The sequence below is a fragment of the Pelodiscus sinensis genome, chromosome 29 (genome assembly GCF_052426305.1).
Source record: "Pelodiscus sinensis isolate ZL-2025 chromosome 29, ASM5242630v1, whole genome shotgun sequence".
In the NCBI taxonomy this organism is placed as follows: domain Eukaryota; kingdom Metazoa; phylum Chordata; order Testudines; family Trionychidae; genus Pelodiscus; species Pelodiscus sinensis.
Window position 1 is genome coordinate 1,931,280 of NC_143080.1, and position 10,548 is coordinate 1,941,827.

Below are 10,548 nucleotides of genomic sequence, written 5' to 3' on the forward strand. Positions count from 1 at the left end.
TTACGTTGCTGTTGTTCATACTGCAGCTTATTGTGGACTCAGCCTCTTTCCTGGGGACTAACCACACTATTAAGCTATTCCAAAAAAAGATAGCAGGGCAGATCATACCCTGCAGCCCTTCTTCAGCGAGAGCCAGGCCCAGTGATAGCTCCCGAGCCCCACTGCTTAGAAGAGGCAGGCCTGAGAAATGGCCCTGGCTATTGTACAGTGGGAGCTATATGCCAGCTTCCCCCCCGTGGCTGAGCTGCTGTGCTCCAGCAAGCCTGCACGTGGTGTCAAGGGGCTGACAGCGTCCCTGGACTCTCTCAGAACATCCCCCGGCTGTCCTGGTCCTGCTCAGTCTCAGCGTGCTCTTATCCAAGCCTTCAGGCTCTGCTTCTCGGGCCAGTCAGAGAATTGTTCTCCTCCCCCCGAGAAACACGCTCCCCCCCGTCGCCGCTCAGCCGGCACTCTCACTTTCTCCCAGCCTGGCTGAGTCTCCGTTCTTCGGTCGCTCGGCACTGCCCAGTGCCTTTGATCAACATCGAGCTGCTTTGTACCGTCTCCAGAATTTGTCAATCAGATAAGGCTGTATCTCGCCGATAAGGGAGGGAGACCAGACGAGCCGAGAAAGAGACAGTCTTCGGGATCCCCCGTGCGTGGGATCGGGATTCCTGGCTGTATCGGAAGATAACTGCTGGTTTGGTTTGTTTAGATGAACAAGATTTTTTTTTGTTCGGAGTATTTTCACCGATGAGGGACAGGAGAAGGTGTGTTTGAGGGATGGAGATAAAGGGGATTTCATTGGACGTGATGCCTTTGAACTGTGTTAAAATGACAGGGTGTCATTTTCAATTTAGGGGTTTCTCCTGATCCTGCTTGTGGGCTAGGGGGCTTTGCGGAGAAGAATGCAAACAGGGCTTAGCTGCAGACAAGGCACAGACCAACAATTCAGAATAAGGTGGAGTGAGTGGGACCTGTCTGTTCGAGGGAGCAGCCTGCTTTGCTTCTGGCTGACATCGGCTTCTTGGGGCATCATTCTGAGTCCTAAGAAATCAACTCAGGTGACATTGCAACCGTCTAGAAAATGTAGTGATGTTTTTATCTTGCTTCTCGGTGTGCACGCCGCAAACACCACGACAGTGTGGGGATGCTGTGTGTTGGGGTGCTGTGTGCTGGGGTGCTGTGTGTTGGGGTGCTGTGTGTGGGGATGCTGTGTGTAGGGATGCTATGTGGGAGATGCTGTGCATGAGGATGCTGTGTATTGGGGTGCTGTGTGTGGGGGTGCTGTGTGTTGGGATGCTGTGTGCTGGGGTGCTGTGTGTGGGGATGCTGTGCATGAGGATGCTGTGTATTGGGGTGCTGTGCGTGGGGATGCTGTGCGTGGGGATGCTGTGTATTGGGGTGCTGTGTGTGGGGATGCTGTGCGTGGGGATGCTGTGTGTTGGGGTGCTGTGTGCTGGGGTGCTGTGTGTTGGGGTGCTGTGTGTGGGGATGCTGTGCGTGAGGATGCTGTGTGTTGGGATGCTGTGCGTGGGGATGCTGTGTGTTGGGGTGCTGTGTGCTGGGGTGCTGTGCGTGGGGATGCTGTGTGTTGGGGTGCTGTGTGCTGGGGTGCTGTGTGTTAGGGTGCTGTGTGTGGGGATGCTGTGCGTGAGGATGCTGTGTGTTGGGATGCTGTGTGCTGGGGTGCTGTGAGTGGGGATGCTGTGCGTGGGGATGCTGTGCATGAGGATGCTGTGTGTTGGGATGCTGTGCGTGGGGATGCTGTGTGTTGGGGTGCTGTGTGCTGGGGTGCTGTGAGTGGGGATGCTGTGCGTGGGGATGCTGTGTGTTGGGGTGCTGTGTGCTGGGGTGCTGTGAGTGGGGATGCTGTGCGTGGGGATGCTGTGCATGAGGATGCTGTGTGTTGGGATGCTGTGCGTGGGGATGCTGTGTGTTGGGGTGCTGTGTGCTGGGGTGCTGTGAGTGGGGATGCTGTGTGTTGGGGTGCTGTGTGCTGGGGTGCTGTGAGTGGGGATGCTGTGCGTGGTGATGCTGTGCATGAGGATGCTGTGTGCTGGGGTGCTGTGAGTGGGGATGCTGTGCGTGGGGATGCTGTGCATGAGGATGCTGTGTGTTGGGATGCTGTGCGTGGGGATGCTGGCAGGGTCAGCAGTCCAGCTGTGAAGTCCACCACCAGCAGTTCCGTGGCTGCTCAGAGCATCTGTCCATGGCTGTGATTGTGCTGCAGGTTTCCAGCCTTGCTCCTGCCTTGGACCCTGCCCTGCCTCAATCTGGATTACCTGATTCTGAGCTTCCTCTCTGATCCCTGCCCACCTGACTCCATCTTTGACCCTGGGCTCTGGTATCCGGCCTCTACCGCCTGTCCTGACTAGCCTGTCCTGTAAGTGGAGCATGCGGCCGGCTGCCCAGGGAAGAGTCAAATGCCACCTGGCTGCTTAGCAGAGTGCCCACAGCCAGCGCCACGTGTACCTAGTGGTGGTGCACAGCTGCACACGCCTCGGTGCACATAGCAAAATTTATTCCACACATATATGGAAAAAAAATGAGGGCCCAGGGCACTACTAAATTCAGAGTACCACTGGTGCTCCAAATGTAGCAGTGCCCTGCACAGCTGCGTATGCTGTGTGAGCTTAAGGACAGTCCTGAGTCTAAATCACCACCTAAGGCAGTGAGGAATCTGGCCCAGAGTTTGTAGTCTCCAGTGTCCATCCTGCTAGGTGTGAAGTGTTAAAGTGACAATCTCCCAGCCCCCTTCCCTGGCCTCCCAATTCCACATGACCCAATTCCCCAACCCCTGGTGTCTCCTCCCTGATCGTACCCCCACAGCCCTGAGCACAGCCCCACCCCATGGAGCGGCTGCCCCCCCAACAGGGGATGGAGGATGCAGCGGCTCGGGCGGCGGAGGGCACCAAAAATCGTAAGAAGGGCCCTGATTAGACTTGCAAAAAATTAAAAAACAAGAGCGGCCAGGCTGGGTTAAACCAACGGGCCCTGGTGCCCAGTGTCTGCCTTCCGACAGTGGCCAATGCCAGGTGTCCAGACCAGGGGATCCTCGAAGGATCCATCCCCTATCAGCCAGTCTCAGCTGCCGGCAGGACCCCGAGGACCAGCTTGTGTCCCTGGGACTTTCCCCTGGGAATTGATTTATGCACCCAGTTTGCCTGGTAGAAGTGCCAGCCTGGAGAGGCAAGACAGCTGGGAGTCAGGGAAGTGTTTCCCTGGGTTTGCGGCATTGTGCAGAGACTGGAGTGCAACACAACTGAAAGCCAGGGCAGCAACACAACAAAAAGCTAGAGCAACAATAAAACTCAAAGCCAGCACAACAACACAGCTCAAAGCCAGGGCAGCAAAACAACAAAAAGTTAGAGCAGCAACACAACTCAAAGCCAGGGCAACAACACAACTCAAAGCCAGGGCAACAACACAACTCAAAGCCAGGGCAACAACACAACTCAAAGCTAGTGCAACAACACAACTCAAAGCTAGTGCAACAACACAACTCAAAGCCAGAGCAACAACACAACTCAAAGCCAGGGCACAACACAACTCAAAGCCAGAGCAACAACACAAATCAAAGCTAGGGCAACAACACAACTCAAAGCCAGTGCAACAACACAACTCAAAGCCAGGGCACAACACAACTCAAAGCCAGAGCAACAACACAAATCAAAGCTAGCACAACAACACAACTCAAAGCCAGGGCACAACACAACTCAAAGCCAGAGCAACAACACAAATCAAAGCTAGCACAACAACACAACTCAAAGCTAGCACAACAACACAACTCAAAGCCAGAGCAACAACACAACAAAAACCTAGAGCAACAACAGAGCTCAAAGCCAATGCAACAATATAACTCAAAGCCAGGGCAACAACCCAACTCAAAGCCAGGGCAATGACCCAACTCAAAGCCAGCGCAACAACACAACTCAAAGCCAGCGCAACAACCCAACTCAAAGCCAGGGCAACAACACAACTCAAAGCCAGCGCAACAACACAACTCAAAGCCAGGGCCTCTCCCCACCCTGCAAACTTTGTTCCAGGGCATGCCCTGCATTTCGCAACTGGAGAGCTCCGGGCTCTCCCTTTAGATCAAATGATTATGGAGCTGTTCCAGGAGGCTGACTCCGGTCCCACACGAAATCACTAATGCAGAAAGCTCGTGTGTTCACAGGCAGGGGAGTAGCAGTTTATAGACCTTCTGGCTCACTAAAAAAAATCCCCAACTCTATCGTATTTTGCTGAGATGAAAGATCCGCGTCCCTCAGTAACTTCCTTTGCGTTCCTTTTGTTTTCTGGAAGCCTCATCCCCCACCCCCTAATATTTATTCATGAGGACTTTTGCTTTCAGAGACTTGGGGAGCAGCTGCCGCAGGTCTGATGGAATTCACTCCGCGGCAGAGACGCCTTTTCATCTGTTCCTCGCAGCCAGCGTCGCCCTCCACAAGCATCTGCTTCTCTGGACAAGACTTCAGCACTGGCGGCGTTAATATGTGTCTTCTGGAGTGCAGCGGAGCATGTGTGCAGTACATGGGCGGACGCCGAGGTACCCCCACTTCCACGCAGGCACGGAGCATCTTCTTGGACCAAGATCCCGCAAGGTGAATAGGACGATTTGTGACCACAGGGCTCCTGCTAGAGATGGCCGCGTAGCTGTCACTTGGATAGAATCCTAGAATCCTAGAACACCAGGACTGGAAGGGACCTCGAAAGGTCTTCGAGTCCAGTCCCCTGCACTCACGGCAGGACCCAGCACCATCTAGTTCATCCCTGATAGATGTCTAGCCAACTTGCTCTTAAATCTCTCCAGGGATGGAGACTCCACAGCCCCCCTAGGCAATTTATTCCAGTGTTTCACCCCCCTGACAAGTAGGAAGTTTTTCCTGTTCTCCAACCTAAACCTCCCCTGCCGCAGTTTAAGCCCATTGCTTCTTGCCCTGTCCTCAGAGGCCAAGGAGAACAATTCCCCCCCCCCTCCTTGTGACACCCTTTTTGATGTTGAAGCTATGGCAGAAGCTCACGCTATGTCTAGACTTCTTTTGGAAGAGAGCGTCCACACAGCAAAAGCGCAACGAAAAAGCCATGTGCTTTTGCTAAAGATAGTGTCCGTATTGATTGGACGCTCTCTCGCATTTCAGTTGTGATTACCGTGGACGGAGTGGCCACCAGGGCACCTGTGCTTTTTCCTGGAGGCCTCTTCATTTGAAAAAAACCCCCCTCTTCTGCATCCACACATGCCTTTTCTTGAAAGAGATCTTTGGAAAAAGGCTTCTTCCTCGTAGAAAGAGGCTTACCACTGTCGTAAAAAAACCCTCTGTTCTTTCGCCTTTCGGTTGGAAGAACACAATAGCAGTAGGGTTGCCAGATGGTTGAAACAAAAATACTGACCCCCACCAAAAAAAAACCACCAGGAAAAATTCTGTTGAAGGGGGGAAAAAAGGAGGGGGAGGCGGTTGCCAGGTGCCCGGCATTTTCGCCTCCTGGCCGGGGAAAAATTCAGAAAATACCGGACATTTTAGGTGCTTTCAAAAGGGTTCCATTCAGGCCTAGCTCTGATCCCTAGTCTCACTTTGTGACTCAGTTTCCCTCTCGGTAACATGGGGACAGGAATGCTTACGTCACGAGAGAGTTGGGCAGCTTAGTGAATTACACTTGGCTAAATACTTTGAGATCCTTGACATAAGAACGGCCACTCTGGGTCAGACCAAAAGTCCATGTAGCCCAGTATCTTGTCTCTGATAGTGGCCAATGCCAGCTGCCCCAGGGGGAATGAACAGAACAGGGAATCATTGAGTGATCCAGCCCAGTCGCCCATTCCCAGCTTCTGGCAAACAGAGGCTTGGGCCACCATCCCTGCCCAGCCCGGCTAATAGCCCTTGATGGACCTATCATCCATTACATTTATCTAGCTCTTTTCTGAACCCTGTTATTGTCCTGGCCTTCACAACATCCTCTGGCAAGGAGTTCCACAGGTCGACGGTGCGCTGTGGGAAGAAAAACTTCCTTTGGTTTGTTTTAAACCTGCGGCCTGTTAGTTTCATTGGGTGACCCCTAGTTCTTGTTCTGTGACAAGGGGCAAATAACACTTCCCTATTTGCTTTCTCCACATCCATCACGATTTTATAGACCTCTGTCTTGTGCCTCCTTCGTCGTCTTTGGGTGAGAGGGGATCCTTGGGCGGGATGTGCTGTGCAAATGCAATTTATTGCTCTTAAGAGATACCAATGGGATTTTAAGAACAGGGACCTAGTGGTCCCGCGAGAGCCCTGCCAGTGACGCGGTTTACCCCGGCTCTCGATATCACCTGCATCCAGAGGAAATCTGCAGCGTTCCAGGGCTAGGGCCCTGCCTTGCCTGCTGGGTTCTCCATCTGGATGTGCCGGAGAGCTTCAGAGAGCGGCGTTGCCAGAGACAGATGCAGCAGAGAGGGAGCAATGCTTCACTGTCCCGAACAGGTCATTACGGCTCTCCTGAGGGTACCCAGAGCGGAGAGGTGTGGGGGGGACAGGGCAGAGGGGATGGGACGGGCCGGTGAGAAGAGAGAGACGTGAGTATTGGGCTGAGAATGACAGAGCCGGAGAGAGGAGGGCTTGGTGGCAGTGCCATGTAAATCGCTGCCAAGGGAGGGGGGGGGGCTCCATCAAACACAAGGCCAGCCCCATAAATCAGCCCATAATTAGGTGCAAAGAGAAAGCTTTAGCGTCCTCATCAAATTGATGAATGCCACACGCAGCTCGGGACACGCGCCGATGGTGTTTGTGAACAACCGCAAAGCAGCCGAGGCAGCGTCGGGGGGCAGGAGGAAAGGGGGCTGGGAGGGAGAAGGGACCCCAGGGCGGAGGGCGGACACACAAGCTCTCCTCTTCTTCCCCACGTGGAAGCCGGGGTTCTCTGTGGCGGAGCCTCGTTGCACAGCAAGGGACTGGCTAACGGGAGTAGCCACCCCAGGGGAGTGCAGGCCCTTCTTGGCTAACAGGTGGGTAGCTCTCGGCAAAGCCCAGCTATCAATGGTTAAATGAACCAGCTCTGACGGGCAGCCCCTGCGGGATATGAATCCCGCGCAGGGTGCTTTTCGTTGCTACGTCTCAAGAGGCCAAAGGAGAGTACCGATCACTGTTCCCATTTTACAGATGGGAAAGCTGAGACCCCGATGATGGGGCTTAGTCATTGGAACAACCCCACTGGGTCAGACCAAAAGTCCACCTAGTCCAGTGTCCTGTCCTAGAGCGGCCAATGCCAGGGCTTTAAAGGGAAGGAACAAAACAGGGAACTATTGACTCATCCATCCCATTGGCCAATCCCGGCTTCTGGCAGTCGGAGGTTCAGGGGCTCCCAAAGGCCACACGTCCCAGCCCACCGTGGCCCATGGCCACTGGTGGACCTACCCTCCAGGAACTTATTCCATTCCTGTTCGAAGCCAACAAGCTCCACACACTGTCCGTGTGCTGTAAGGAGAGGGGCGTCCGTGGGTTTGTTTTAAACCCGCCACCTCTTCATTTAATGGAGCGACCTCCCTGCTTGGTGCTTGTGCTTTGAGATGGTGTAAATAACGTCTCCCCATTCACTTTCTCCACGCACGTCACAATTCTCTCCAACCAGAGCTCTTCCATCGTGAACATAAGTTTTGTTGCCTTTGTCTGTACCGGCTCGAATAGGTCTCTTTCGACATAGGGCGACCAGACCTGCGCTCAGTCAGGAGCCGATCCCCAGCCAAGGGACTCTCTCGACCGTCTTCCATGAAGCGGGGTGATTGCAAGTGGCAGACGGGTGGAGGAGAGAGGTGAAGAAAGCTGTGGGTGAAGAGAAAGTGAAGTGGGGGCAGGGGGAAGGAAGGGGCAGCAGGCCAGACACATCAGGGGAGTTTTGCCAGTGGTTTGCCACTCGGACAGAGCAAATCGTCTCAGAGCTTTGGGGTGGATCCTGGAAAAGGAGGAGAAAAGCATTGGGCAGCCCAGGGAACAACGTGCCACCATCTCATACCGTCTGGCTGGGCGAGATCTCTGAATCAGCCTCTTTAGTGCCCATCGCAGGACATGCCATCTGCCTGAGCTATCTGGCAGTGACAATGCCACTGCACCACTGGTCCATACCTGTGGGGTTCTTCCCTGGTTGTAGTGAAGCTGGGGCCAAGGTAAACGCTTCATGTCCATCGACTCTTGAGGTCCCTTCCACTTGGAGTACTCTATGGCTATGTCTAGACTGGCCAGTTTTCTGGAAAATCAGCTGCTTTTCCGGAAAAACTTGCCAGCTGTCTACACTGGCCGCTTGAATTTCCGCAAAAGCACTGACTTCCTACTGTAAGAAATCAGTGCTTTTTGCGGAAATACTATGCTGCTCCCGTTCGGGCAAAAGTCCCTTTTGCGCAAAACTTCGGCTTCACAAACTGATGCAAAGAGAGATGAGGCATCCGGACCATGGTCACTGAGCAGCAGAGGAATGAATTGAGCCTGCCTTGTCTGTGGCCTAATCCACTGTCTTAGCCACTAGGCCACACTACCTCCCTGATGGGGAGGACTATAAGGTAATGGCTGGGTGGGTGGGTCCTGACATTTGCATAACCAAGCTGTTTGTTTCAAAGGGGTGGGCAGGCTCTGAAAAATTATCAAAACGTGTATTATGGAATTTACGGCTAGTCCCTCTTCACTACAGCGTATTATTCCCAATGGGAAGCAATGCAGGCCGATTGACTAGCACGAAACAGACTCCAGAAAGAAGCTTCTTACAAACACAGTCTTAAAATACCCCTTCTTGCGTGGCTCTTTAACCTCTCTGGAGTAGTCAGAGGTGATCTTGGCAGCCAAAGAGCTTTTCCTGGTTTCATTGTGGTTGAAACTGGCTGGAGTCCCGCTTGCCCATGGGTCCCATCCATGTGACGTCCGGGCTCCTGAAATCAGCCCAGGAGTTCTGCTCCATCCATAACCACCCCTAAACCCTGAAATCGCCTTGAGCCAATGTGGTGCTCCAAAGGATGAGCCATTGAAGCTGATGTTATCCTTCTGTTCACCATGAAGAAAGTCGGGGGGGGGGGGGGGCGGACCAGCCCTTTGGAGTTATTCTAACTCCTATCACCACCCACCAAATATTATGGCTGAGCTGGTAAACTGAAGAAGTAAAGGCATTTGGGTGTTAAATTCACGGAGATCTCACACTGGAGGCAGGTGGTTGAGTTCTGATATCTGGCTGATCAGCTGTGCTGTAAGCTGGAAGAGGCAGAGAAATTGAGAGGAAATTGTAGAAAGCTCCCACCCATTAGATGCCCTGCCCCAGCCGTGGAAAAGCATCTACTCCTTAGCTAGAGCCAGTCATCCCTGCAGCAGACAATAAATGCTTCCAAGTTAAAAATAAATCAATTGAAACTAGCGAAGCTCAGGGTAAAAAATCCATGCCCTGCCACTTGGATGTTTGCGGCAACATTTTCTGCAATGATTTAAAGCCACACAACTGCAGGTATCAGGTCTCATTTTTGAATTGATTCTTTCCGTCTACTTAGTAAAGATTTTAAGCAGGGCCAGCCCAAGGGTTTTTGGTGCCTCTGGCAAACTATGACTTTGTTCCCCCCCCTCATTCAATATATGCAAATCAATTGGACTGCAATTAGAATGGAAAGGAATGTCTATGTTAAGTGGTATTTGTTAACATTAGCAGTCAGGGGTTTGAAAATCTGGGCTTTGTGATTACTTGAAGCATGAGGGTACGTTTACATAGCAGTGTTATTCCGAAATAGCGTGTTGCTCACCTGCACAGCAAGCCCGTTATTTCAAAATAAATTTGAAAAAACAGGCTTCTTACTCTGACATCTATGAACATCATTGTACAAGGAGAAAGGAAGTCAGAGGAAGAAGCTCTGTTTCGAAGTAAGCGTTGTGTAGATGCACCCTAACATTCTTCCATAAATTCACACTCTTAATCTTACAAATTCGTTGAGTCTCCGTTTACACTCTTGTTAAAACCTCTGACCAATTTTTTCAAGACCAACAACAGTACAAACACATCGTCAGCACGGCGTTGGCGGGATCGCAGCTCGGAACACGGCAGAACAGCTGTGGCCGGTCTTGGACCGGTCCTCGCTAAGCAGCAAGCAACACTGGCCAACACTGGGCTGTTCCGACTGACTGACCTGCCAGACCCCGCCCCCAGGTGGCGCTCTTCAGAAGCTACACCGTGACACATTTTACCTGTATTTACATACACAGCCTTGTTCCACAATGGGAAATAAACAGTGTAACTCAGCGTCTGACATGGCAACGACACGCTGTTTGACACATGCAGTACTTAACACTTTCGTTTTCAAGAGGCCAGAAGATTTCCCCCATGTTGCTCGGGTTCTTAACTCAATTCATTTTTGCTTTTCTTCATTTAAGGCAGGGGTGGGGAACCACAGGGCTGAGGGCCAAATGTGGCCCCCGGCTTGCTTGGGTCTGGCCCCGAAGGCTCATGCCCCACCCTCAGCATTGGGGAGCCTGTGTTGTTGCTCCAGATCTCCGCCCCCGCTGCCCCACCACGGGGCTGGAGCACACAAAAATCTACTAGCCTGGGCCCCCCCAGGTTCTGGTGTGGGAGGGG

The 10,548-nt window shown here is 52.7% G+C and overlaps 1 long non-coding RNA gene across 1 annotated transcript; it reads left to right on the forward strand.

Annotated features, from left to right (window-relative positions):
- Positions 1-331: 331 nt before the first annotated feature.
- Positions 332-6,116, forward strand: LOC112545356 (uncharacterized). The gene is made up of 4 exons (XR_003088821.3): positions 332-749; positions 840-1,043; positions 2,213-2,365; positions 4,337-6,116. It is a non-coding gene; the product is annotated as an uncharacterized LOC112545356 (long non-coding RNA).
- The last annotated feature ends 4,432 nt before the right edge of the window (positions 6,117-10,548 follow it).